The following is a 26,752-nucleotide window of genomic DNA, read 5'->3' on the forward strand; positions in this document are numbered from 1 at the left end:
CATTTGATCTTTGATTGAAATGATATATGCACAGAAATAACAAGATCTTTTCGGAAACTTGAATTTCTTTTTATTTTAGGAGTATTTTCTTATGAGAAAAACTTTTTTTTTTTATCTCATTGCTTTCTAAGAAAAACAATTGAGATAATAAAGCGATCTCTTTGGGAATTCACTTTTCTTCTCTGATGTTGATGATGGAATCTGCATTTCTCCGTGTTATGTGCTTTAAGATTGACATCATAAAACAAGCAAGGTCTCTCTCTGTTGTCATGACTACAGGTGGCATCACTCCAGTTACCCAGAAGCCCTTGAAAAGACGAGAGATGCCCTTTTGAGATGACTGACACTGGAACAAACTTCATATCTGGTGAGTGTGTCAGTTCACCATAAGACATTTCCTCTCTCTCTCTCACTTCGTTTCTCAAACCACTGCAGATCATGGTGAACGGAAACATCTGTTGCCAGGTCTCCTGTCACCAGAATTCATCGAAATAATATATTGATGCCTGCAGACAGAAGAAACAACACTGTATGGTTTCTAACACACACACACACACACACACACATGGTTAGAGATGATCTCATCCTGTGACAATAGAAAACACAGCAGAAAACATATCAACTATGTGGCCAAAACATTTGTGAAATAATTCACCCAAAATAAAAATCCAGCCATCCTTTACTCTTCCATATGCTGTTTGAAACCATATGTTTTTTCTTCCATGCAACACAAATCAAGCTGTTCAGCAGAAATTTCATGTTGCTCATTCTGTGCAATGAAAGTGAATAAAGATTGTCAATCGTGCTCTTTTATTAGTTAATATTAGCAACAGAAAAATGGCTACAGATGATTTTTAATATTATGCACAAGTCGTATGGACATTTGCATATAACTTTTATAGTGCGTATTGTCATTTTAATTCAAGAAGCCAGAAGATCAAAAGGCATCAGAAGTTTCATTACAACCTAAATTTTTGTTTAAATATGCAAATGTTGCATTATTTAATTAAATATGCACTAATTTGTATATTTGCATAAGGTTTTCACAGAAGGGATTTTAGATTTCTCTTTTTACTGATTGACTGCATGCTACATAAATCATAAAATATTGTCAACAGAAAGAAAAATGTTAACAAAAAAATAGGAATTAAAATAAATATGAACAAACCCTTCTATAAAATCCTTCAGAATATAGAAAGGGATAAAACCACTAAGTTTGGTGTATGTAAGTGCTGCTGAAGTGAAGAAACAAACTCATTTTGAGAAAATGTTCTGTAATGATATAGTGTAATTGAAATATATAGATGCAAATAGAGAAAGTGCAAAAATAAAGCTACATGAATGATATTTGAACAAACCCTTCTATAAAAACATTCAGAATATAGACAGGAATAAAACTGATACATTTTGTGTTTGTAAGTGCTGCTGAATTGGACAAACAAATTCATTTTGAGAAAACTGCCTTTAAAGATATATACTGTAATTGAAATACAGACACAAATAGATAAAGTGCAATAATAAAACCATACGAATGATAAATGAACAAACCCTTTTATCAAAACCTTCAGAATATAGAAATGAAAAAACTTCTATGTTTGGTGTATATTAGTGCTGCAAAAGTGGGGAAACAAACGTATTTTCAGAAAATGTTCTATAACGATATGTATTGTAATTGAAATCCGTAGAAGCAAATAGATAAAGTACAAAAATAAAGCCATGCGAGTGGTATATGAACAAACCCTTCTTTAAAAACATTTAGAATATAGAAAGAACTAAAACAGCTAAGTTTGGTGTATATAAGTGCTGCTGAATTGGAGAAACAACCTCCTTTTGAGAAAACAGCCTTCAAAGAAATGTGAAATACAGAAACAAAGATAAAGTCCAAAAATAAAGCCATGCGAAAGACATACAAACAAATCCTTCTATAAAATCATTGAGAGTATAGAAAGGAATAAAACTGCAAAGAAACAAACTCATTTTGAGAAAACAATGTTTTGTAATTTAAATCTAGATGCAAACCGATGAAGTCCAAAAATAAAGCCATGCGAATGATATACAAACAAACCCTTCTTTAAAAACATGCAAAATATTGACAGGAATGAAAAACTGATACATTTCAAGTGTTTGAAGGTGCTGGTGAAAATGAGAAACAAACTCATTTTGAGAAAATGTTCTGTAACTTTGTAGTGTAATTGAAATCTATAGATGCAAATAGATAAAGTCCAAAAATAAAACCATGCAAATGATATATGAACAAACCCTTCTATGAAAGTATTTAGAATATTAAAAGGAATAAAACTGCTAAGTTTGGTGTATATAAGTGCTGCTGAATTGGAGAAACAAACTCATTTTGAGAAAAGGTTCTAAAACAATGTGTTTTGTAATTGAAATCTATAGATGCAAATATATAAAGTACAAAAATAAGCCATGTGAGTGATATATGAACAAACCCTTTTATAAAAACATTTAGAATATAGAAAGAAATAAAACTGCTAAGTTTGGTGTATATAAGTGGTGCTTAAGTGGAGAAACAAACTTATTTTGCAAAATTGCTCTAAAACGATATTTTTTGTAATTGAAATCGATAGATGCAAACCGATAAATTCCAAAAATAAAGCCATGCAAATGATATACAAACAAACCCTTCTATAAAAATAACATGCAAAATATTGACAGGAATACCACTGATAAGTTTTGTGTAAGTGCTGCTGAATTAGACAAAAACAAAACAGCCTTAAAAGATATACTGTAATTGAAATACAGATATAAATAGATAAAGGGCGATAATAAAAACCATGCAAATGATATATGAACAAACCCTTCTATAAAAACGTTCAGAATATAGAAATGAATAAAACTGCTAAGTTTGGTGTATATAAGTGCTGCTGAAGTGGAGAAAAATCTATTTTAATATATATATATATATATATATATATATATATATATATATATAGTAACTGAACTCTAATCCACAGATGCAAATAGTTAAAGTCCAAAAATAAAGCCTGCGAGTGATATAGAAACAAACCCTTCTTTAAAAACATTCAGAATATATACAGGAATAAAACTGTAAAATTTGGTGTACCTAAGTGCTGCTGAAGTGGAGAAAAATCTCTTTTTAAGATATATAGTAATTGAACTCTACAGACGAAAATAGAACATGCAAAAAATATAAACACCTAAAAGTGTATTTTGAATGTTTTCATTCCACTAGTCTGTGACATATAATTTAAAGTAAAATAGCCCAAGATCTCAAAATTGACCAAAATTGTCAAATAGTTTCTTGGACCTGTTATTGGTATGAATAACAGGGTGCAACTTGGTTGTTTGTAAAAATTGTCTTAACAGTGATTTTTGAGTGTTTCATTTCCGTTGCATGCAAAAGAGCAGCATAAGCATTTCATTTTGTGTTGCACAGTAGAAAAGAAACATCAGGGTGTGTAAACGATCACCGATTGCTTGCACAGTTCCTTTAAGAACCTGACAGCCTGTACTATATGTACTACAGCAGATCCCTCATCCACACTAATTACATTCCAGCAGTTCAGTGTGTTCGTGTAGAGAGGGCCGGCGGCCAGACAGCAGTCTGATGTTTTCCTGTAAACTCTGTGCGGTGGTTTCTGTGGTCTATAGCAGAGAGCAGAAGAGTCGGACAGATGGAGGTTGAAAGCTGTGACATCATATCTGACCTGCTTACCATCTCTAATGCCTTACACGCCTTTAACTGCAGGACTAATCGCTCAGCCACAGAGTTTCAAGCTCCAAGTCCTTGCGTCGCTAGAAAATCTAAAAATCAGGGTACAATTTAACGTATTTGGCAAGATTGCTGAGGTGAAGCCTGCATGATACTTAAAAGTTTATTGTTTAATTATGAAATCTAAGTGCAATATTAAAATCATGCAAACGATATATGAACAAACCCTTCTATAAAAACCTTCAGAATACAGAAATAAATACAACTTTTAAGTTTGGTGTATATAAGTGTTCTCTCCTTTTGAAAAAACTGCCTTTAAAATGTATGATATTATGCTATTATATGCAATTGAATTAAAAACGTAAATAGATAACATGGAATAATAAAATCATGCGAATGATATATGAAACATGCAGAATATTGACAGAAATAAAACTGATACATTTTGTGTTTATAGGTGCTGGTGAAATGGAGAAACAAACTCATTTTGAGAAATATTCAGTTAAAAGTTTAGTTGTTTGCCATTTCTTTGTATTTGTTTGTGCTACTTACTAGCAATTTCTGAGTAAACATTGTTTTTACACTTTTTTTTTCTTGTGTTTGACATTTATTTAACATTTTTACATTTAACATTGCTTGCAAAATATCCCTATATACACACATTTCAACTAGATTGAGAGCACAGAGAAACTTGATCAGATTTTTTTGGCTTGATTCTCTGGTTGGTGAATATTTATTTGCAGAATAATGAGAAATGTAGTTTCTCAATAGAAATTCTACTGTTAAGCACAACTATTTATTAAAAAGTTGAAATAGTGCCGACTATATTATTAATTAACAGTCTTGTAGCTCACAGCAATTCTGTCTTTAAAAGTTAAAAATGTATTTCTGAGTTTTTCAGATTTACTAGTAGTTTTGTACAGTATTTTAAAGTGTACTATAACAGTGCAAGTCAAACCTCTTGGTTAAGCATGTTTTGAGTTTACTATAGTAGTGTAATGTTTCTCTCATCTAGTTTTAACAGTATGTGCTGAGTTTAGTAACACATTATATTTCAGATTTACTAGTAGTTTTCTACAGCATTAGTCAAGTTTACTATAACCTTGACTAAAGTCAAGTATCTGTCATTTTCTTTCAGCAGTATGTTAAGTTTAGTGATGCATTATCTTTTGAGTTTACTAGTAGTTTTGTAGTAATAGTAATTGGTAGTAACTAGTAGTTTCTTAGTAAAGGATGTTTCGAGTTCAGTAGTAGTCTACTAGTGTTTACTAGTACAGTATCCTTCATTTTGCTTCAAAACTATGCCATAAGTTTATCATTCAGGTTTATTAGTAGTTTACTATAAGTTACTATAACCTTATACGTCAAGTTTACTGGTAGAGCAGTGTTTGCGTTGGTAGAAAATCTAAAAATCAGGGTGCAATTTAACTTGAAACTTAACTTGAAGCCTGAATTCAATATTTACTTTTAAATTGAATGTTTCTTTATGAAATCATGTTTAGTTATTTGCCTTTTCTTTGTAATTGTTTGTGCCATTTACTAACATTTTTTTCTTGTATTTAACATTTTAACATTTAACATTTCTTGCAGAATATCCATATATATACACACACATTTTAAGTATATTGAGAGTTTAGAGAAATTGAATCAGTTCTTTTGGCTTGATTTACTTGATGATTCTCTGATTGGTGGAGATTTCCATGCAGAATCATGTAGTTTCTCAATAGAAATTCTACTGTTAAGCACAACTATTTATTAAAAAGTTGAAATAGTGCAGACTAATGGCTTCAACTGAAGCATATATTATTAACAACCTTGTAGCTCACAGTAATTCTGTCTTTGAAGCTTTATAAGTTATCATTAAAAATGTATTTCTGTATAAAATGTATTAGATTTTTACTTCCTTACTCTGTAGCGTTAATGTTAAACACAGAACCAGTGGATGTTTGATTGGTTGCTGAACAACCTCTCAACCAATGGCAGGCATTGATTAGCTAGTCCAGCCGCTGTGTTTGACCAATCAGAAATCCACTGGGGTCGCTTCTACAGGATCCAATTAAAGCAAATTTACAGCAGACGTGACGAAGCTTGTCAAATCCAGACTGCGTCCCCGAGGATCCTGAGATCCACTTTAAGATGGGGATTCATCCTCCTCCTCCAGCAGATATTACACTCCATCAAATAAGCTTCATCAATAAAAGATCTAGAGGTGCTTTTACTTTGGCAAAATGTGTTGCATTAGCCCTTTATAGATCGGCAGGTCGTCTTTATCTTGTGATATCAGCGATTGTGGCTAATGCTTTCAAAGCAGCCGTAACGTAAAGCGCCGCTCTCATCTGCCGGAGGATGATGTTTAAGCAGACAGACGTTTGTTACTTCCCGCACCAATCATGAAGTATTCATTACCGGCTTCAAGGCATAACAGCTTATTGTATTATTCATGGCGAAAGCTCACGGGTTTATTCTGTAGAAAACTGCGGCTTATGCCCTCATCAAGGTGATGGAGACAATCATGTATGTGCATACATATTCAGCTTCATTAATAGATGCCAGACACATGAGGAATTTAAACACCAGTGGTTTATAGTTTAGGGGTTTAAAGATGACTGGCAGTAAAATATATGTTTTTGGTTCACTAGTAGTTTACTGCAGCAGTGTAATTTATGTTAAACTTCTTAAACTGTTAAACTCACTTGCTGACATGTTTGTTTCAGTAGTTCTTTCTGTGGATTTTTGCAGTATTAATTAAGTTGACTATACTGGTAAATTAGTACTAGTAGTCTACTTTCTACACTCTTAAAAATAAAGGTGCTTTACAATGCCATTGAATAACCTTTTTTTGTCTAAATGGTTCCATAAAGAACCTTTCTGTTTCACAAAAGGATCTTTGTGGCGAAAGAAGGTTCTTCAGATTATAAAAAGGTAAGAAAGAGATGGCTCTTTAAAGAACCTTTGACTGCATGGTTCTTTGTGGGACCAAAAATGGTTCCTCTATTGCATTGCTTGAAGAACCTTTTAAAGCACCTTTATCTTTAAGAGTGTACTACCAGTCAATTTTTTGGAAACTGAATAAATAAGCTTTCCACCGATGTATGGTTTGTTAGGATTATAATTTTGACCCATACACTCTTGATATGAGTCAAAATTATAGACTTTTTTTTTAATGCCAAAAATCATTAGGATATGGAGTAAAGATATTTTGTAATTCCCCCCTACATTTGATTAGTAATATGCATGGCTAAGAACTTCATTTTTGGACAACTTTAAAGGCAATTTTCTCAATATTTGGTGTTTTTGCAACCTCAGATTCCAGAATTTTAAATAGTTGTATCTCGGCCAAATATTGTCCTATCCTAACAAACCATACATCGATGGAAAGCTTATTTATTCAGTTTCCAAAAATTGATGTGGTAGTACACTCTTAAAATAAAGGTGCTTTAAAAGGCTTTTCAAGTGATGCCATAGAGGAAACATTCTTGGTTCCACAAAGAACCATTCAGTCAAAGGTTCTTTAAAGAACCATCTCTTTCATACCTTTTTATTATCTGAAGAAGCTTCTTTCACCACAAAGAACATTTTGTAAAACAGAAAGGTTCTTTATGGAACCATTTAGACAAAAAATGTTCTTCTATGGCATTGTAAAGCACCTTTAATTTTATAAGTAAAGATCATGTTCCATGAAGATATTTTGTAAGTTTCCTTTCCTACTTTTGATTAGTAATATGCATGGCTAAGAACTGCATTTTAAGACAACTTTAAACGCAATTCAACTATTTTCAAATAGTTGTATCTCTGCCAAAATATTGTCTATCCTAACAAACCATACATCAATTATATGTTTAATTAATAAAAAAAATGACTGTTATGACTTGTAAAATATCTGTTGTTTTGTTTTGATCATATTGGTCTTACATTTTTCAGGTTTACTAGTAGTTTTGTACAGTGTTTAACATTTACTATAGACAATATTTGACTTTTCTATTTGTTGACATGACATTGTTAGATTCAGATGGTAAATATCATATATTATGTTGGGTGTCAATCTTAAAACCATCATATTTAAAAACATGCTATTAATCATATTAATAATACAATTTGTTGTTACTACTGTAAATCTATATTAAAATACTATGGGATCTCTTTCAATGCTTTCAGAATCTTTACATTTTAAAATAATTTTGCTTCTGTATTTTAAAATATATGTTTTATTTTAACATATTTTAATGACAAACATAATAATTATTTTATTTATCAAAATAAGCAGAAAATAGTACAAACTTGTGCAATGTATTAATACATTTATAAGATTTTTAAACAAAATAAATGATTATTTTGGTATGATTTATTTTCACACAAATTTCACACTCAAATGTCAGTTTTATTTTGACTAATTTTGATTATTAGTATGGTTGCAATGGATCATTAAAGCTCAGCAGCAAAGACACTGGTTAATAAAATGGGAATAAATACATAAAGGATATTTGTATTACTTAACATATTTAATTTTTGCATGTTTGCATTATGCTGAGTTTTGTTTTTATTCATTTTGAGGAATACTTTCATTTTTGCATGTTCACATTTATTCTAGAACTAAAGTAACATCTTACTCATAATTTCTGTGAACATTGGGGAAAGGAGAGCTTTTAATCAATAAACAGGGGAAAAGTAACTGGTGTTACTTATTTGGAAAAGTAACCTTAGATATTTTCTTGTCAATTTAAAAGTAATGCATTACTACACTGTAAAACGTTTTCACCAGATTCAACTTAAAAACCTAAGTTCAGCAGCTGCCTTAAGATTTTAAGTTAAATCAGCTTTAAACTACAAATCATTTTAACATATTACAATACAAATGAGTTGATATAACTTGTGAGTTTAAATGACTTAAGTAGATTTAACTTAAAATCTTAAGGCAGCTGCTAAACTAATTTTTTTAAGTTGAAACTGGTGAACACTTTTTAAGTTAAATCAGCTTAAAACTACAAGTAATTTTAACTTATTACAATACAAATGAGTTGATATAACTTGTGAGATTAAATTACTTAAGTTGATTTAACTTAAAATCTTAAGGCAGCTGCTAAACTAATTTTTTTTTAAGTTGAAACTGGTGAACACTTTTTAAGTTAAATCAGCTTAAAACTACAAGTAATTTTAACTTATTACAATACAAATGAGTTGATATAACTTGTGAGTTTAAATTACTTAAGTTGATTTAACTTAAAATCTTAAGGCAGCTGCTAAACTAATTTTTTTAAAGTTGAAACTGGTGAACACTTTTTAAGTTAAATCAGCTTAAAACTACAAGTAATTTTAACTTATTACAATACAAATGAGTTGATATAACTTGTGAGTTTAAATGACTTAAGTTGATTTAACTTAAAATCTTAAGGCAGCTGCTAAACTTAAGTTTTTAAGTTGAAACTGGTGAAAACTTTTTAAGTTATATCAGCTTAAAACTACAAGTCATTTTAACTTATTACAATAACAAATGACAAGTAGATTTAACTTAAAATCTTAAGGCAGCTGCTAAACTAATTTTTTTTAAGTTGAAACTGGTGAACACTTTTTAAGTTAAATCAGCTTAAAACTACAAGTAATTTTAACTTATTACAATACAAATGAGTTCATATAACTTGTGAGTTTAAATGACTTAAGTTGATTTAACTTAAAATCTTAGGGCAGCTGCTAAACTAAATTTTTTTAAGTTGAAACTGGTGAAAACTTTTTACAGTGTAGTTACTTGAAAAAGTAATCTGATTACATAACTCCTGTTACTTGTAATGTGCTAGTATTGGTCAAATTTACTGGTAAACTATTGAGTTCACTAATAATAGTTTAGAGTGATGTTTATTTTTATTATATTATCTACCAATTGTATTATTAATGTTTCAAACATGCATTAGTATTAGTACCGTGTCTGTGTGTGTGTGTGCACTTGTGACAGATGAGGAAACATCCAGAGACATGCTGCTCTCTCGGAGTGAAGTGCTCAAATCCTCATAAATATGAGCGATCTGGGATTTGATTGATATCGCGGCTAAAAGCTTTCCTGCTGCGCTGCCAAGACTCTAAATCTGAGGGCCATTTTCTTTGTGTCGGGTTTTACTTGCGGTGTTCGGTCCTTTCACTGCAACACTGTGGACATTCGGCTCCATTAGACAGAACAGAAACTAGTAGTTATACAGCCTCTACAAGATAAACAAGATGTATACAGGATTATGCTGCACTCAAAACGATATTGTATTTGAATTGCATATAAAATGTCCATGCACTTGTATTACACAGTAATGGCACCTAATGTGATGCTATCTATCAGTCATATATAAATGAAACCGTTCAGATTTCTGTAATCTGTTTTTTTGTTATTATTTACCCCATTAGATCCTATTGGAAGTGCTTTATTTATTACTATTATTATTAAGTTGGCTTGAGATGAGGATAAAACTGGGAAAAATCCCATAGACTTACATTGATGGAATGTTCAAATGATCAACACTATTCAAACTCCAACTATCAAAACTCCCACAATCCTTTGAGACTCAATCAAACTGCCCTTCTATCAACTATATTTATAATCCATTTAAACTCATTCAAACTAACTTGCTAATAATGCTAGAATCATGCTAGAAACATGCTAGTAACATGCTTATCATGCTAGAATCATGTTAACAACATGCTAGTAACATGCTAATCATGCTAACAACATGGTAGTAATATGCTATTCATGCCAGAAACATGTTAGTAACTTGCTAATCATACTAGCAGCTTGCTAATCATGTTAGAAACATGCTAGTAACATGCTAGAATCATGCTAACAACATGTTAGTAACATGCTAATCATGTTAACAACATGGTAGTAATATGCTATCCATGCCAGAAACATGTTAGTAACTTGCTAATCGTGCTAGAATCATGCTAGAAACATGCTAGAATCATGCTTATCATGCTAGAATCATGTTAACAACATGCTAGTAACATGCTAACCATGCTAACAACATGGTAGTAATATGCTATTCATGCCAGAAACATGTTAGTAACTTGCTAATCATGCTAGCAGCTTGCTAATCATGCTAGAAACATGCTAACAACATGCTAGTAACATGCTAATCATGCTAACAACATGGTAGTAATATGCTATTCATGCCAGAAACATGTTAGTAACTTGCTAATCATACTAGCAGCTTGCTAATCATGCTAGAAACATGCTAGTAAAATGCTATTCATGCTAACAACATGGTAGTAATATGCTATTCATGCCAGAAACATGTTAATAACTTGCTAATCATGCTAGCAGCTTGCTAATCATGCTAGAAACATGCTAGTAACATGCTAATCATGCTAACAACATGGTAGTAATATGCTATTCATGCCAGAAACATGTTAGTAACTTGCTAATCATGCTAGCATCTTGCTAATCATGCTAGAAACATGCTAGTAACATGAATAATGCTAACAACATGTTAATAACATGCTAATAATGCTAACAACATGGTAGTAATATGCTATTCATGCCAGAAACATGTTAGTAACTTGCTAATCATGCTAGCAGCTTGCTAATCATGCTAGAATCATGCTAACAACATACTAGTAACATGCTAATCATACTAACAACATGATAGTAATATGCTATTCATGCCAGAAATCAACTTAGTAACTTGTTAATCATGTTAAAAACATGTTAGCAACATGCTAGTAATTTCTTAATCTTGCTAAAACATACTAGCAACTTTCTAATCATGTTAGAAACATGCTAACAAAATACTAACCATGTTAGCAACATAGTAACATGCTATAAACACACTAACAACATGTTTATGTTAGCAACATGTTGGGTAACTTGCTAATAATGCTAAAAACTTCCTAGTAACACGCTAATCATGCAAGAAGCAGACTAGCAACATGCTAGTAGCTTACTAATCATGCTAGAAACATGCTAAAGACTTGCTAATAATCCTAACAACATGCTAGTTACTTGTTATTCATGTTAATAACATGTTAACAACATGCTATCTATCTATCTCTAACAGACTTTATTGCCTTCAAAATATTCAAACCTTAACATTTTAAAACTACTTTAACTTCAAACTATTTCAGACTGAAAACCATTAAATTTAAAACTTTAAAACTTTAAAACTTTTCAAACTTTCAGGTCCAGCTTTCTCAAGCCAACTTAAAAAAGACAAAGTTTGTCTTGACAAACTTTTTTATCTAGTTATTATTATTCTCCAAAATGAATTGCATTTGCGAGGGCCTAAACATGCTCGAAAACTCACAAAACTTTGCACACGCCCCAGAAGTGGAGAAAATTTACATTTGATATGGGTTTCAAAAGTGGGTGTGACAAAGTGGCTCGATAGCACCACCTTTACACGTTCAATGGTGTGCGCCTCGAGCTACGCTTAACGTACATGTATGAAAATTGGCACACATATGTAACACACCAATACCTACAAAAAAGTCTCTTGGAGCAAAATCCGAAACGCAACAGGAAGTCCATTGGTTTTAATTTTCTCAGCAAATTTTGTGTCATTTTTGCCATTTTCAGGCGTCATACTTGAACTCCTACTAGAGATTTATTCAGATCAACACAAAATTTGGTCAGTCTAATCTTAAGGCCTTTGTGACATTAAATTGTGAAGATCCAGAGTTTTTGTTGGAGGGCGTGTCCATGGTGGCCTGACAAATTTTGATGTTTCGCCATGAAACAGGAAGTTGCTATAACTCAGGCATACAATGTCTGATGTGTGATAACACTCCTGACCTGAAGACATCTACTTGGCCATATTCAGTTATAGTCATACAAAACTGTATAATTGAAATGCATAGGAATTTTATATGCAATTCAAATACGTAAATCTTAAATTAAGCCCTAAATGTGCATAACAAGTAGGAGCATTACTGCTTGTACCTGGATATATATAACAGGATTATACAGTTAATCTTGTAAACACGCTTCTCTTGAATATTTGAAATAATTAGCATGACAGTACACACTTAGCCAATCTTTATCACAAAATAAACCCCTTCAGTATGACAAAAGAGATCTTATGCTTTAAAATAATAATAGTATGACTCTGAAGTATCCCTTAAATACAAATATATTATCTCAAAAATACTGAAAGTGTTTTTAAGTCTGTTGTTTGTAGATTTATGTTGGTGAAAGGGCAGCTGGGTAATTCTATTCCTGCATTCGATGCTGTAGTTTATCCGCGGCTGCGGTGGAGGTCTTATCGCTTGTGTGTGTCCACACTCCTTATCTCTGAACGTGAACTGTTCCCATCAAATCTCAAGCGGCCCAGATCCGCTGCTGTATCCATAAACGACCCTTCACATCCTCGCATCACCCAGAGAGCAGAGCACAAGTCCTTCAGATAAAAGCTAAAGTCTCTCACAAGCGCTTTGCGCAGTACATCTGCAGGCCTGAGTGTGTCGAAGCCTTGAGGAGTAACACGTTATTTGGAACGGATTAGGGTGTGTGATATTGACAAAAAATGAGCTCGATAAGTGGATTATATTTTTCTGAGTGCTGGTATCTTGGCTTCTTATTCCTCATATTCCTTGCATTTGTGTGTTCATAGCACTGATTGACCTTAGATTGATTCCAGGGGCATTTTTGTCTTCATAAGGTTTATTTTTTATAAACTTGTTAAATGAGTGCATCATCTTTTATGTTTTTTTTACATTTTTACATTTTATCAGTTAACTAATTTAGAATAATAAGACTATTTTCTGTTACCAATCAAATTAAAACAAAATAGCAATGAAATGAAAAGTTATATTTTGAATATTTGAATATGAAATTATTATTTTTTTATTAAATACTTATTAAAATTATAAATAGAAATAGATGGCAAGTAAGTGAGTGTTTGAATCATTCAAACAACTGATGTATTATAATAATTAATAAACCATAATTATGAGAGAAAGTCATAATTATGGCAAAGTCAATATTTTCACATACTGAGTCATAATTATCAGATAAAGTCATAATTATGAGATAAAAAGTCAATATGATCACATACGAAGTCAAATTTATGAGATAACGTCATAATTATGAGATAATAAGTTAATATTATCACATACTGAGTCAAAATTATGAGATATAGTCATAATTATGAGATAAAAAGTCAATATTATCACATACTAAAACAAAATTATAAAGTCATAATTATGAGATAAAGTCATAATTATGAGATAAAAAGTCAATATTATCACATTCTAAGCCATAATTTTGAGTTTAAAAAGTCATAATTATGAGATATAAAGTTAATATTATCACATACAAAGTCAAAATTATGAGATAAAGTCATAATTATGGGATAAAAAGTCAATATTATCACATACAAAGTCAAATTTATGAGATAAAGTCATAATTATGAGATAAAAAAGTCAATATTACCACATACTAAGTCATAATTTTGAGATAAAAAGTAATTATGAGGAAAAATCATAATTATGAGATGAAGTCAATATTATCACATTTTAAGCCATAGTTTTGACATAAAAAAGTCATAATTATGAGATAAAAAGTTGATATTATCACATACAAAGTCAAAATTATGAGATAAAGTCATAATTATGGGATAAAAAGTCAATATTATCACATACAAAGTCAAATTTATGAGATAAAGTGATAATTATGAGATAAAAGTCAATATTATCACATTCTAAGCAATTATTTTGAGATAAAAAGTTAATATGAGATAAAAAGTCAATATAACCACATACTAAGTCATAAGTAATTATGAGAAAAAAAGTCATAATTATGAGATAAAAAGTTATTATTTCACATACTAAGTCTAAATTATGATATAAAGTCATAATTATAAGATAAAAGTCAATATTATCACATTCTAAGCCATGAATTTGACATAAAGGCCCGGTTTCACAGACAGGGTTTAGACTAAGCCAAGATTAGGTCAAAGTTCAATTAGGACATTTAAGCAATTTTCATAAACGTGGTTAGAATAAAAACATTACTGGTGTGCATCTTGAGACAAAACAAAGGCACTAATATATTTTAGCATCAACCAGTGCAATTTTATTTAATTTTATTTAGGACTAGGCTTAAGCCTTGTCTGTGAAACCGGGGGAAAAAGTCATAATAATGAGATAAAAGTCAATATTATCACATACTAAGCCATAGTTTTGAGATAAAAAAGTAATTATGAGGAAAAAGTCATAATTATGAGATACAAAAGTCATAATTATGAGATAAAAAGTCATAATTATAACAAATATTATAAAACGGTTAGTTCCATTCCTCAATTCTGATTGGTCAGCAGCTGTGTCGTATTCATGATACAGCACTGCTATGACCGCTTCACTCAATGGTTTTGTGTATCATTGAACCCCCTTAGCAACCACCCTTAGCAACGGAAACACAGCTGCAGCAGTTAGGGACTACTTTTTACAGCGGAAGGCAGTTAATGATTTTACTTTATGAAAACGTACAACTTAATATACATAAATTAATATATATTTTTGGTTTTAATATTTTTATTGCGTGGCAACCGTTTTATAAAAGCAATAAGGTACTTGAGGGCGTGCTGTATCGTTAATAAATCACGACCGAAGGGGTTGCAACGCCCTTCAGCCGTGATTTATTCACGATACAGCACGGCCTCTCGTACCTTATTGCTTAATTATCAATATTATCACATACTAAGTCAAAATTGAGATAAAGTCATAATTATGAGATAGTCAATATTATCACATACTAAGCCATAATTTTGAAATAAAAAAGTCATAATTATGAGATAAAAAGTCATAATTATGAGATAAAGTCAATATTATCACATACTAAGTCATAATTGAATTCCAGTCTAACTGCATTTTACTAGACTACATGATGCAGTGGAAGTGTGCACTGTCAAACAACTACCAAATTAAGAAAAAATAGGATTTTTAGCTGGATAACAATTGTGTGGATGTCTGTAAGTGTCAGTTTTGACATGTTTATTAATAGTAACTGTCCTAATTATAATATTTGACATGTGTATGTCAAAAACTGCGGTTGCCATGGTGAATTTCTACGAGTTAAACAGAGGTCGGAGGTTTAAAAACAAATGGTTGTGTGCTGCCGTAAATCCAGCTGTCAATCAAATGCACCAGCGGCGAATCACTTCTGTTAGTCTGTTATTAATTGCATCAATCAAACCACATCAAATGTTGAAAATATAGTTTTTAACAGACATAAAGACAGAAGTCATCAGTGTCTGATTAACTCCATTGTAATTTGTGCCCTGATTAGCTGTGTAGCAGAGCTCTTTCTGTCTAGCCCTGTAGGGGTCACAGTTTCAAACACTTTATCTTCATTACAAGACAATCAGAATTAACTAGGCATGAGGAAAATGACTAATTATCACCTGCTGACTTGCTCAGTGTCATTAATCCTCACTTTGATTTGGTGCTGCTGTTGTTCTGTTTTTAAATATGTATATATGTGCGAGGAAAAGCATTTTTTGTTCTCTGAAACATTTACTTTCATATTCCAAATACATAAGCTGTAGTTGCTAGTCAAGCTCTTATATTATGTTGTGGGCATTTTGATTTGTCAGAAATACCGGTTACTATTAAACTATTATAGTTTTTTGTACATTTTGTGACTTTGTGTCATTTAATGTCATAAAATGTCAATTATGAGATAAGTCAAATTAAGATGGATGAATATTATCACATACTGAGTCATTATGAGATCAAAAGTCAATATTATCAAATGCTAAGTCATAATTATTACGGTCAGTATTATAAAATATTAAGTAATAACTATGAGATAAAAAGTCATAATTAGTTCAGTTTTATCAAATACTAAGTAATAATTATGAGATAAAATTAATAATTATGACAGTCCATGTTATCACATACTAAATCATAATTAAGATAAACGTCATAATTACGAAATAAAAAGTCAATATTATGAGATAGTCAATTATGACAATCAATATTATCATATACTAAGCCATATATTTGAGATAAAAAATAATAACTGTGAGATAAAAAAGTCATAATTATGAGATAAAAAGTCAATATTATCACATACTAAGTCATAATTTTGAGATAAAAAAGTTATAATTATGAGATAAAAAGTAAATTATGACAAAGTCAATATTATCACATACTAAGACAAAATTATGAGATAAAGTGATAATTATGAGATAGTCAATATTATCACATACTAAGCCATATATTTGAGATAGAAAATAATAATCGTGAGATAAAAGTCATAATTATGAGATAAAAAGTAAATTATGACAGTCAATATTATCACATACTAAGACAAAATTATTAGAAGTCATTATGAGATAAAAAGTCAATATTATCACATACTAAGTCATATATTTGAGATAAAAAATAATAATCGTGAGATAAAAGTCATAATTATGAGATAAAAAGTAAATTATGACAGTCAATATTATCACATACTAAGACAAAATTATGAGAAGTCATTATGAGATAAAAAGTCAATATTATCACATACTAAGCCATAATTTTGAGATAAAAAAAGTAATAATTATGAGATAAAAAGTCAATATTATCACATACTAAGCCATGATTTTGAGATAAAAAAAGTAATACTTATGAGATTAAAAGTCATAATTATGAGATAGTCAAAATTATAAAAAGTAAAAGAGATAATATTATCACATACACATAAGTCATAATTGAGATAAAAGTCATAATTATGAGATAAAGTCAATTTTATAACAAAGTCGATATTATTACATACTAAGTCTTAATTTTGAGAAAAAAGTAATAACTATGAGATAAAAAAGTCATAATTATAACAGTCAATATTATCACATACTAAGTCATAATTATGAGATAAAAAGTTATGACATACTAAGGCATAATTATAATAAAGTACTAATTTACATAAAAAGTCTAAATGATTACATATTCAAAACGTTTATGACAAACTAAAGATTAAGAGATACTAAGTCATAATTATTAGATAAAAAATTCAGAATTGCAAAAGTCTAAATTATGACATACTAATTCATAATTATGAGATAAAATCAATAATTACAGCCATAATTATAAAGTAAGTCATATTTATGAGACAAAAGTCTCATAATTATGATTAAAAAGTCATAATTGACATAATATGTAATCATTTTTTTAAGTCATAATTATGAGACAGTGAAAATGATGACATACAATGACATAAAAATGTAAAATTATGATTATGAAATTATGAGATAAAAGTGTGACATATAAAGTCAAAATAAGATAATGTCATAATTGACTTTTTGTCATAATTGTGACTTTTTATCTCATAATTATGTCTTAGTATCTCATAATTTCAAAACAATTTTGATGTATTTTGCTATTTTCTCAACTACGCTCCGAGCGAATATACGCTTACATTTATGGATGTGGCAGACGCATTTATCCTAAGAAACTTAAGCTGCACTGAAGGTGTACTTAATGCATATTAATGCATAAGAGCGTCCCAAATCAGTCACTTACGCCGGGCTCCTTTCTGCTTAGGCTTTGTATCAGAGCTATTGTGTCCCTAAACTGTCTAAAGATTGGCCTTGAAAAGCCTTTTATTTTAAACATTAATCTTGATAGCAATCAATATTTTACAAGGTCTTGTGATGTGCCACTTATGATATTATCTACAGCATGTCCCTGCAAAATCAAACATGACTGCAGCTGTGAGATGGAGACCCGTGTCTGTATCGCAGGTGAGAGAGACAGCGGTGTGACGGAGGGGTGCAGGTGTGGGATTCCTCTGATGCAAACACACATCAGGTCATGTGACAGGTGGGCTGGCAGGCGGCCATACGAATACACAGACCGGGCTGATCGCTAACGCCGCAGGGGATTCACTGCACTTTTCATTCTTCAAAACGCCATTGAACAGCTTGATCTTACTTCTAGGAACAGTATAATGGAGAGAAGACGCTCCACTTGTCATACCATTCAGTATAGCAGCTATAGGAATTGGTGTTGTTTATTAATATTTTAAATAAGCTTTTTTTGTATTTTAATTTAATTATTGAATTTAAATATTCTTTATTAGATTTTTAGACTTTTATTTATTTTATTTTTAATAGGTAGATTTTTTTTTGTTTTTTTATAGTTTACTTTTTATTTAATACTTCAGCTTATTTTATTCAGTCATTTTGTTTTCTTTCTTTTTTTAAAAAAACTTTTTTTTTTTGCCAGATCATCTTTTTAATGTAAAAACACTGATTATTGCTATTGCTATTGTTACTAAATCAGTTTAAAAATACATATTAAATTGATTGAAAGTGACAGTAAAGACATTTATAATGTAACAAAAGATTTCAATTTCAAATAAATGTACATGTCATTTAAATAAATACTTTTTATTTACCGTGTATATATAGTTCATGATTTTTTTTAAATATTTGTATCTACTTTTGTGTTTAACATAAAAAAAACTGTCAAACAGCCCAATGACTATTGTTTTTAAAACATATCTATATAAAAGATAAATATTTTATCTTAAAAAGTTACAATAGTTCTTATTTTATTTTTTTAATTTGATTTAATTTACTATATATATATATATATATATATATATATATATATATATATATATATATATATATATATATATATATATATGTTCATTATTTATTTTAAATATATTTTTTATAATTTTTAATATTTTTTTTACAGAAGGCAGTAGTTTTCATTTCAACATATATAGAAAATTATTGTTATAAATTGTAATAATATATTTTAATTGCATAAATGCAGCTTGGTAAGCAAAGGACACTGATTAAAATGTATGATATTTAAAGGTAAAAAAAAGAAAAAAGTAAGAAATATTAAAAAAAGGTAAAACAATAATAATTTATTTAAAAAAATATTTGTACACAAAATATAATTTATATTATATAAAATTACATTTGTCGTAAACAATATTTTGAACTAAAATGAAAATCCTTTATTTTACAAACAAAAAAGCACTGGCTATTGCTTTTTCAAAACAAGTCTAAATATTTTATCTTATTTTTTGTAATATTTTGTTAATATTTTATTTAAAACATTTTTCAAATCATCTGCCTTTAAGACTATTGTTTTTTTTTTTAAGTTTTAAAGTCTACTTAAAAGATAAATATTTTATCTTTAGAAGAAAATATTTGTGCATTTTATTTATTTTTTCTACTTTTTTTACTTTTTACATTATATAGAATATTTTTATTTTTGTTCAATGTATTTTTTTATATTGATGTTTTTATTTTATTTTTTTTTTACATTTTTACATTTTATATATTTAAATGTATTATATAGTTTCTTCAAATTATTTTTATTTTAATGATTTATTTTAAATGTTTTTTAATTTTATAAAAAAAATATTATCTACTTTTATGTTTAATAGAAAAAAACTGTCAAATAAAAGCCTAATGAAGTTAAAATATTGTTTATTTTATTTTAATATTTGATTTATTTTTTTATTTTATTTACCATCTTCTTATGTTTTAAATATATTATTTATTTATTTTTTTTTATCTTTTTTTTTTTTTACAGAAGGCAGTAGTTTTCATTTCAACATTTTGAAATAGAAAACTATTGTTATAAATTGTAATAATATATTTTAATTGCATAAATGCCGCCTTGGTAAGATTAGAATGACATTATCAGGACTGACTTGCCTTTAAGGGACTTTTATTTTGCTCCCCTCCTACATTTTGCCATATAGAGGCACTCTTCAATGTCAGTTCCCAGTGGATCAAATGAAGTCTGGGCCTTGACTTTTCTCTTTTTGAATAGTCAGTTTGGCTTATGTGAGATTGCATTGAGTTATTTAGGTCATTTGGTTTGTTTCTCACAGTCCAGATGAAGCTCGAGAAAGCCGAAACCCAACATCATTAGAGATGTCTCACTTCTGGGTGTCATTTAACAGGTTTTATTTCACACTATTGCTGAGTCTTGCCGCGGTATTTCATCACGCTGGCGTTAATGCTGACTCTGTACGTTTCGGAGGTGGTCCGGCTCGCTTTCCAAATGTCATGTGCTAACTAACCCAAAACAAATGTGTTAAATGTGTTCAGCGACTCACGGAATGATTACGGTCTCCTTCACCAGCTGTCGACTCCTCCTAATTACAGCTCTGACATCAATGACAGCAGATCTTAGAAAGTGTAGCGCAGGAAATTGCACAAATACAGAACGGGAGGTGGAGCTGCTTTTCTGGATGGATGAACGTCTGCTTATGTGTTACTGATGTAATTCCTGTGGGCTGGAGCGAGCGATCCAGTGAGCGCCGTGTAAACACTACTTTATATTAGTTACATCACGCTAGTTACTCTTCCATGTGCTTGTCTGATAACCAAACAAATTTGAATTGAACCCTAGTCACATTTTAAGTGCATTATGCAACCTTAAAGAATGTAAATGTAACACGTATAAAATTGCAAAGAACAGCCATCTCATGTGAGACGACCAAGAAACAGTGGTTGTAGCTTTTTTAAAATTAAGGTATTTTGAAGGTTTAAAACACATCTGAATATATATTAAAAAAAATAAGTAATAATTTATTTAAAAATATTTTTACAACAAATATAATTTTTCTTACATCAAATTTAATTTGTTGTAAACAGCATTTTAAAGTAAAATGATTCAAGTATTTTTCAAAATTTGTTTTCAAGAAAGGTTTTTAAAATTAGTCTAAATGTTTATCTTTATTATATAAAATGTTTTATTTTTATATTTTTTATAATTTTCATTTACTTATTTTTTATAAACAATTTTCAAAATATCTACTTTTGTTTAACAGACATAAAACAAATCAAAATATTTGTCAAATATTTTTCAATAATTAAATATTTTGTTTTCAAAATATTTTTGCAACAAATATAATTTATCTTACATAGAACTGTGTTTGTTGTTTACAATATTTTAAAATAAAATGACAATATTTATTTTACATACATTTTTCAAAAAAATATTTTAAATGTTTTTTTGTTTTTTTATAATTGTTGTTTTTTTATAATTTCCATTTTCATTTTGTTTTTTATTTTACGAAAAAAAAATCTATTTTTGTTAAACAGAAACTGACAAAATGACAATTTTTTTTTTTTTTACTTATCTATATAAAAGAATATAAAAGAAAAATAAAATATGTGTATATATATATATATATATATATATATATATATATATATATTAGGGCTGTCAATCGATTACATTTTTTAATCACGATTAATAGCATGGTTGTCATGAGTTAACTCGCGATTAATCACACATTTTTTATCTGTTCTAAATGTACCTTAAATTAATATTTTTAAAAGTTTTTAATACTCTAATCAACATTGGCTTGGACAAATATGGATGCTTTAAGCAAATATGTGTTTATTATTAGTGAAACCATACTCGACATAGAGCATGAAGACTAACTTGTTTCAAATGTCATAGATGTTTCTCAAATAACTTGTTCATGTCTATTCGACACATGGAGAAAAAAGAACATATAAACACCAGGTTCCCATTACTTCTCTTTCTTTGCACTGAGCAATTTACTTCCACAAGCCTGTTTACATTATTTGCAGCACAGAGCGGCTCACTTCTTCTGAACATGCAATATGTACATTTATTATTACATTTGTTTGCCTCTAGGTGCCCACATACTGTCATTTGATGCAGCCAAGTTCTCAACAAAACTGTTTCCATTGTTTTGATGAAGTATTTTTGTTATCAGACAACCAAAGTGATATGAAATAATAACTGAAAAGAATCCTGAATTATGATCATGATTCAATCGCTGAAAAGAATAATTTACAGGCATCTGGACATAAGTCACTATTCCCTGCATTATTATCGTTGTTTTAACTTCCTGTTTGAATGCCTTCAGGATCCTTTGACTTTTTAGGAGTTTACCCGTTTAAAGTTATGTGATCGAAAAACCTGCTGCTTTTATTTTTTTAAGGTGTTGTTTTCATTATAATGTACTGATTCGAGAGCCTGGTCTCATGAAAATGCGCACTAGCACGATTTTCTGTTTCTATTTGGCGTGCTATTAATAAGCTGAAATTAACTTTGGCGTGCATATGATATGCAATTAAGCATGTGTTTGACGTGCATTTAATACACCGTTTTCGCTTGCATACTCGCATTTGGCTTTACGCATCAACCCCACAGCACCAATCCTAACGTAGACCGACTCCGCTTGCATTCATTAAATATGGCAGAAGTGCCGGTACGCAAGTATGCAAAAGGATAAAATACAGACGTGCCTGCGTACCGGTGTTGTGCCCATTTCAAGCACTGGAAGCAACATAATATCTGGTCTAACTGAAAGCGCTGCTCCACTGCCGCTCGCTGAACAGAGCAGACGCAGATATACTGTAAAGAGAGGGAGGTGCGCGCGCATTGGGAGACCTCGCGCTCATTCGGCAAAACCGGAGAGCCTCAGAAACTATATTAGGTTTGTCCAATTATGTGTTTATGTATTGTTGCTAGACACTTTGCCCAAAGACAAATAGAAGATAAAGATTTTTTTATTTTTTAAAAAGTAAAAATATATATATATTTTTTTACTTTTTTATTGTAATATTTTATTTACTTTTTATTTACTATATATATATATATATATAATTATTTTAAATATTTTTTAAATATTTTATAATTTTTTGTTTGTTTTTAATTTTATAAAATTTTATAATTTTATATTTAACAAAAGGAAAAAACTGTCAAAAAGCCCAAAGACAAATAGAAGATAAATACTTTTTATTTTTTTTTAAAGTTAAAATATTTTTTTATTTTTTTTATTTTTTTTTATTTTTTTTTATTGTTATATTTTATTTACTTTTTATTTACTATATATATAATGTACATTATTTTAAATATTTTTTAAATATTTTATAATTTTTTGTTTGTTTTTAATTTTATAAAATTTTATAATTTTTTATTTAACAAAAGGAAAAAACTGTCAAAAAGCCCAAAGACAAATAGAAGATAAAGATTTTTTTATTTTTTAAAAAGTTAAAATATTTTTTATTTTATTTATTTTTTTACTTTTTTATTGTAATATTTTATTTACTTTTTATTTACTATATATATATATATAATGTACATTATTTTTTTTATATTTTATAATTTTTTGTTTGTTTTTAATTTTATAAAATTTTATAATTTTTTATTTAACAAAAGGAAAAAACTGTCAAAAATGATAGAAGTTAAAATATTAATTTAATTTAATAATTGTTTTTACATTTTATTTAAATATTTGAATTACTTTAGATTTATCCTCTATATATCTATATCTATATATCTATATATCTATCTATATATATCTATATATATATATATATATGTATATGTATATATATATATATATATATATATATATATATATATATATATGTGTGTGTGTGTGTGTGTGTGTGTGTGTATAAATGTTTTTTTAATATTTGATATGTAATTGATATTTGTATTTTAACATGTATGTGTGTGTATATATATATTTATATAATATAAATATAATATTTTCATCATTTTAAAAACATTTTTCCTTAGTGTTTCACAGAAGAAGAGCAACAGCTGAATGTAAATCATGACACAATGTTCATTTTTATGTGAAATAATCCTCTAAAATGTGTCGTGCAGTGAAAGGGTTGACAGAGTTTCCTTCAATTATGTGTGCTAGTTTAGTATGGCAGTAATTGACCTGAAAACAGAGCGCAGAAGACAGTAGTTTATGCTAATATCCGCTCGCAGCACATTATCAAACTCATTGTGACACATTTTAAAATGCAGAACATGAAATTAATCTTGTAGCTGAAAGCATTTGCATTCGGTCCTTGATTTTCCATTTTTTTATTATTGTACATATTTCCCTCATGTTTTAAACCAGCGGATGAATCCAGATCACTTTCAGTGGCACAGATGTTGCTCATTAAGCCAACTTACTGAAATGCTATTTAAACTTAATATTCTTCTTCTTCTTCTGAGACTAAAATAATCAACTCTAACTCCTCCTCGAGCTTTAACTCTACAAACTCCAAACTCAGCCCAGATCTTCAGACTGATCTGACTGAGTGTGCTCTATCTTTTCTAGCTGATCGGACTTACGGTTTTCCTAGAAATGCCGATTAAAACTGGGAAAAATCCCATAGACTTACATTGACAGAATGTTCAAATGAGCCAAGACTTTCAAACTCCAACTGTCAAAACTCCCAGAATCCCTTGAGACTCAGTCAAACTGCCCTTCTATGTGCTATATTTCTAATCCAATCAAACTCATTCAAACTAACTTGCTAATCATGCTAACAACATGCTAGTAACTTAATGGTGCTAAAAACTTGCTAGTATCTTGTTAATCATGCTAGTAACATGCTACTCATGCAGGAAACATGCTAATAAATTGCTAATCATGCTAGCAAAAAGCTAGTAACTGATTAATCATGCTAACAACATGTTGGTAACATGCTAATCGTGATAAAATGCTAGCAGTATGCTTTAAACATAATTATGGTAACATCTTAGCAACATGCTGATCATGATAAAATCATGCTAGCAATATGCTAGTTACATGCTAATAATGCTAGCAACATGTTAGTAACTTGCAAATGATGCTAAAACATGCTCGCAACATGCTAATAACATGTTAATCGTGATGAAATCATGCTAGCAACATGCTATAAACATGCTAATTATGGTAACCTTAGCAACATGCTGATCATGATAAAACATGCTAGTTACATGCTAATCATGCTAGCAACATGTTAGTAAACTTACAAATTATGCTTAAACATGCTAGCAACAAGCTAGTAACATGTTAATCATGCTAGAATCATGTTCCCAACATGCTAGTAACATGATAATTGTGCTAGCAACATGCTAGTAACTGACTAATCATGCTAGCAACATGCTAGTAACATGTTAATCATGCTAGCAACATGCTTATAACAAGGTAATCGTGATAAACCCATGCTAGCAACATGGAAGTAACATGGTAATCATGTTGGAATCATGCTACCAACATGCTAGTAACATGTTAGTAACTGACTAATCATGGTAACAACATGCTAGTAACATGCTAATTGTGATAAAACCATGCTACCAACAAGCTAACTATGGTAACAATGTCAGCAACATGCTGATCATGATAAAATCATGCTAGCAACATGCTAGTAACATGCTAATCATGCTAGCAACATGCTAGTAACTTGCAAATGATGCTTAAAACATGCTAACAACGTTAATAACATATTATTAGCATATTAGCTTATTATCTATTCAATTTATTAATCTAACATGCTAATCATGATCAAATCATGCTAGCAACATTCTAGTAACATGCTAATCATGTTAGAAACATGCTAGCAACAAGCTAGTAACATGCTAATCATGTTAGAAACATGTTAACAACAAGCTAATAACATGTTAATCGTGATAAAATCATATTAGCAACATGCTAGTAACTTGCATATGATGATAACAATATGTTAGTGACATGTAGAATGCCAGTAACATGCTAATCATGCTAGAAATGTGTTAAAAATGCAGGTAACATGCTAATCATTCTAGCAACATGCTAGTAACTTGTTAATCATGTTAACAACATGCTAGTAACTTCCGTATCATGGTAGCAACATGCTAATCATGCTAGAAATGTGCTAAAAAATGTTAGTAACTTGCTGATCATGCTATCAACATGCTAGTAACGTGTTAATCATCCAGACAACATGCTAGTAACATGTTAATCATCCGGACAACATGCTAGTAACTTACTAATCATGTTAGTAAGATGCTAGTAACATGCTAATCATGCTAGAAATGTGCTAACAACAGGCTAATAACATGTTAATCATGCTGTAAACATGCTAGCAGCATGCTAGTCATGTGAAAAACATGGTCCGGCTTCCTCAAGCCAACTTAAAGTTTGTCTCTAGAAACATTTTTATCTAGTTTAAAGTGTTGCTCTTCTTCCTTTAATTGCAGAATGGGCTGCAAATACTAACATTGTGAGTCATTGGATTGCTCTGAGGTCGCAGGTTCTCCTTCCTGTCACCCTGTGGTCAGCCATTCTCAGGTTTTAATCGGGATAGTCTGGTGCGAGGGCACTCTGGGTCT

At 29.9% G+C, this 26,752-nt stretch overlaps 1 protein-coding gene across 1 annotated transcript in view; it reads left to right on the forward strand.

The window, feature by feature from the left end:
• The first annotated feature begins 277 nt into the window (after nt 1–277).
• lrfn1 (leucine rich repeat and fibronectin type III domain containing 1) overlaps nt 278–26,752 on the forward strand; it is a 90,380-nt gene continuing 63,905 nt past the window's right edge. Inside the window, exon 1 of the mRNA XM_073817880.1 lies at nt 278–367. The gene's annotated coding sequence lies outside the window, so the exon portion shown is untranslated. The remainder of the gene's footprint in view (nt 368–26,752) is intronic.

Source organism: Garra rufa, chromosome 14, assembly GCF_049309525.1.
Source record: "Garra rufa chromosome 14, GarRuf1.0, whole genome shotgun sequence".
Classification (NCBI taxonomy): domain Eukaryota; kingdom Metazoa; phylum Chordata; class Actinopteri; order Cypriniformes; family Cyprinidae; genus Garra; species Garra rufa.